We start from the raw sequence: 4583 nt of genomic DNA, 5'->3' as shown, positions 1-4583 counted from the left end.
TGAGCACACATTGAAGATAGTTTGTGAGATTCAAGGTTCGACAAGGGTTATTTTCCAACTTAGCACGTGGGTTTTGCATTGGATGACATCTGTAGCAATCGTAACAAGATTGAGTCAAAGGCATGTAACTCGTCTTGTCACCATTCGTGCTTCAATTTGTGGGCAAATTGCTTTCAAGAGAAGGGGAATTATACAAACAAGAGGAGCCATTGGAGTAAAGCCATGAGTTTTTCTTGGCTGGGTTGTGAGCATTTTCAAACTAACCAAGAGACATGAGCACCGAATCATAGTATGAGGCCCAATATGTGGTGGCATTAGATTTGGGCTTCATACTACCAACGCTTGTAGTATCATCCATTTCTATCCGGATTTGAGGACAAATCCTTCTCAAGTGGAGGGGACTGATGTGTGTAACATCCCGAATATTAGGAGGTTGTTTGTGAAGAAAATATTAAAGTGTATTTCTTTGGGTTTGATTTAAAACCTAATTTTGTTTTAAAAAAAAACTAGAAACCCTAATATGGTAGCCAAAAACCCTAGTTTACTTGTGACTAACCGGTTTTCCTAAATCTCTCATATTTTAATTGAAACCCTAATTTTAATTACTGGAATTGGAAAATTCCTCACGTTTTCTTAAAAATTTCCTTTTATTTGAAAATTATTATTTATTAAAGCTCTACTATCCAATTGTTCAACTATAAGAGTAAATAAACCTAGAAAATAAGGTTTTACACTTCGGTTTCAAGATTTGAGCAAAATTAGGGTTTTGTGATTTTTCCGCCGGATGAAATTTTCGGTACTGGCCAAGGATCAATTTGATGATTAAAAGTGACTTTTAAGTGAGAAATAATATGTGAGTAGTAGCAATGAGGTAAGGTTAGTGAATGGAAAGTAAAAACTCTAGTACGGGTGTTTTTAAGAAAAACGGCGCGAACCGGCGGGTCCCGCGCATTACCGATTGAACGCACCGCTTGACCACCATTTTTGCTTACCAAACAAATTTATTGAACTTGAACAAAATATCTTCCCCCTCATGATTATAGCTTGACCGAAATTGTGGCTCAAATACAAGGAAAGAAAGAGAAAAATTTTGTGGACAAGAATAGGCCAAGTGTTGGCCAAAAATTGTGGACACAATTACCCTTAACCTCTTACTTCCATATAAGACAAACCAAGCCTCATCTTCCTCCATATTTCTGCATAAGAACCGAGAGAGAGAGAGGGGAGGAACAACAAGAAGAAAAAAAAAACTCCTTCATTTCATCTTCAATCCAACAACTTAGGGAGAAATCAAACAAAATAAACCGATTAAACTTGTTCTTGAGTGACTAGCTAGTGAGTTGTGGTGTGATTCTTGAAGGGGAGAGCTTGTGCTACTCTTGGTGACTTTTATTCAAGGTAAGAGAGTTTATCTCTCCAAGTTTTACTTCTAATCTTGTTATATTAAGCCTAGTAACTTGATTTTATGGTGAGATTATGGATGATGAGCATGTTTTAGTAGTTTTCCCCAATTTATTTGATGAACTAGGGTTCCTGATTTTCTGCTCAAGTTGATGTATGATGCATGAATGTTGCAATTAAAGTTATATAAGGTTGTTTAGTGGTGATTGGAACCAGAAATTTGAGGAAACTACACTTAGAGCTAAAAATTCCAGATTTCTGGAAAATTTCCCAAGCATTCTGTCCGAAATTGTATCTGTATGTTAGAGGCCGAATTGGCCTTTGGTAAAAGAAGGAAAGTTGTATAGAATGGTGTTTTATAGGTGTCTACAAAATTTCAGCTCAATCGGAGCAACGTAGAACGTGAAAAGTCCAAAATACCCCTACTGCTTTAAGAATTTCCCAGTAGTCCGTTTCTTCAGTTCAGTCCAGTTTATCACGATTTTTGACCAGGATCCATTCTGATTTAGCTCTGGACCAAAACATGAAAGTTGTAGTGCTCTGAAGTAGCTTTAAAATGCCTCTAAGAACACCTGATTCGGACTTGTGTACACTGAGTTATGTCCATTACAGTGTTCTGCATTTAAACAGCCGGTGAATTGATTTCTGGTTTGGTAATTGGAGAATTTGACCAATTTACATTAGAAACTGGACTAAGTGACCTTCATGAACATTGTAGCTCTGTGTCTTAGCTTCGAAACGGCATAGGTTACGTCTCAATCCGATAAGCGTAGCCTCGGATATGTTATTTCCGCATTTGTACGTCAAATCTGTTTTGTGCCACATTGAACTTCTGTACTTGCTACTGTTGTGAATCTTATTATTATGATATTGTGAGCCTATGGAACGGCTCTTGACATGAATGGCTGAGATGTATAATGTTGGGTTGTGTTTGAGAAAAACAATGAAGCCTAAAAGGCTGGAAAATTAGGTAAACACAAAGGGCATGCTGCCCAAATTTACGCTCGAAAACTAGAGAACTACTTGCAACTTGAGTAAGGGTTAAGAGTGATTACTGCTTGAACCATCTAGGGTACTTGAGTATTCTTGTTCCGAGGTATATAAGGAAGGACTTGGCCGAGCTTGTACCCTTGAGAAATGAAATAATGACTATTTGGAATATGTTTCTCTTGTACTTTCGACTCGCATGGCATTTTCAAGTATAAATGTTACAAAGTTTTACCGTTTAAAAAGTGAGCAAGTGTTTCACGACTACTATCCGAGTGAATTTCAAATTCTTGATTTTATTGAACGAAACGTCTAAGTTTCGAACTCTAGTCATGTTTCAAAGTTCTCAAACTGAGTTTTATCGCAGATTTGGACTCCGAACTCGGAATATAACCTGAAAGTGACCAGTAAAGGCACTATATCTTTTGGTGAGTGCTTTCAAATACTGAATTGAACTTGATACTTGTACTTGATACGTGCCAATATGATTACATGCCACATGCGTGAATTGTTAGGGCAAGAGTGTACTTTATCGCACTTGCCCTTACGTGATATACTTGTTTATTGTTGCAATTGACTTGATATACTTGTTTATGATGCGCGCACTTCCTGGAATTCCAGAAACCCTGTGGCGAGTTACTCTAGTCGAGCCGGCAAGGGCTTGGTCGATTGGGTAACGAACCCTGGGTCTCTTGTATTGTCGAGTGGAGTGATATCTCCTCGACTAATCGGTATACTCGAGTATTACCACCCGTGTTCTTGAGGATTTTGGGCCCAGCTGGGGGTTGAACGATGGACGGAGAGTCGTTTAAGTGGTGTTCTACTGGATCGGTTCCTTTACTTGAAAGTTGACGGAGTGTCAACTACTACGTGATCAAGCTCCTGATGATGAATGGAAGTTGGCTCCTGAGAGCTATCCGTATCCTTATGCTTGAAATGATTATTGTTTATTGGATGATTGTTTCTTATGAAAATTTTTATACTCGCTCATTTTGAGATTGCTACTTGAAGTGAGTGTTATTGCTCACTTTTATGAACTCTTCATGCTCGTTACCTTGCTAAATCGAAAACTTGTATTTATAAATAATGGTCAATTTGCTATTTGGAACCTCACTGGGCTTTTAGCTCATACCACGTTATTTGTTCTCCTTACAGGGGGTACGAGCGAGGCATAAGAGATGTAAAGGCTAGCGTAGTCTAGTTACTTTAGACTGTGTTTTGAATTTTGGTTTTGTACTCGCGCTATTCCTCGAATGGAACATTTGTACTTGGATTGTATATATTTTGAACTAGTTTAAGTATATCAAGACTTTGTACTTTGGTTTCTATCAATGTAAATTATAAGCTGGGATTGCGGATATTATTAATGGTGCTTGGGGTGTGTGCACATGATTTTAGTGAGTGAGTCCTGGCGAGAGCTGGGCAGGCGGTCCGCCAAACCCTCTGGTACGCCTTAGGGGGAGGTGGGGTCGTCACAGATGGTATCAGAGCTCCTTTTGAGCTCGTGCCGGGAGAAGGTTCTCGGACTGTGGGAATTGACTTGTTAAGTATGGAACAATTGTCTATTGTTGGGGACCTTAGATATGTATGTTGGGTAGGAATCTCTAATACGGGTGATTTGCTCTTGAGCCTGGCCAGCTTGAGTGGTGAATTATCATATTTTTGGATTCTTGTCCCCGAATACCAATGAGTGACACCTTTACGATAAGTTAAGATCTCGCGTAATATTGGGATAAGTTTGGATTGCGAAAGCAAAGGCACAGGGAATGCGAATAGTCTGGACTTGAAAAATATTGAAGATATTCATGGGATTTGGGATCCTTCTTATTCACGTGTTTAGAGCCTTGATTAAGTGTAGTGCCTGAGCGATACCTAGGGTTAATGCTCTATAAGTTATGTGACTTGTTTTGATCGAATGTGTTGTATTGCCTTGTTTTATGATTTAGAGGGGTTTATGACTTGCAATATTCTGTTTTATGTTGTTTATATTTCTATAGTTACTTAGTAGTTATATTCTATCATTAATTAGTTGGTTATATTGTTAAAGTGGGTTAGCTGCGAAACATGGAGGATAAAAGAAGTCGAACCAAGAAAACTAACCGAGAACGCGGTTCTAGGCGAGGCCGTGAAGGTGAACATGTGACAGCCCCACTTTCCCCTAAGGCGAACCAAAGAGGTTAGCGGACTGCCTGCCC

The 4583-nt window shown here is 38.9% G+C and overlaps 1 long non-coding RNA gene across 1 annotated transcript; it reads left to right on the top strand.

Moving 5' to 3' along the window:
- The first annotated feature begins 1210 nt into the window (after positions 1 to 1210).
- LOC140035970 (uncharacterized) lies at positions 1211 to 3751 on the top strand. Its single transcript, XR_011839865.1, has 3 exons — positions 1211 to 1398; positions 2756 to 2816; positions 3544 to 3751. It is a non-coding gene; the product is annotated as an uncharacterized lncRNA (long non-coding RNA).
- Positions 3752 to 4583: the final 832 nt, after the last annotated feature.

This window comes from Coffea arabica, chromosome 2c (genome assembly GCF_036785885.1).
Source record: "Coffea arabica cultivar ET-39 chromosome 2c, Coffea Arabica ET-39 HiFi, whole genome shotgun sequence".
NCBI classification, from domain to species: Eukaryota; Viridiplantae; Streptophyta; class Magnoliopsida; order Gentianales; family Rubiaceae; genus Coffea; species Coffea arabica.
Note: the sequence above shows the minus strand (reverse complement) of the source record. Positions and strands in the feature narration are given on the sequence as shown.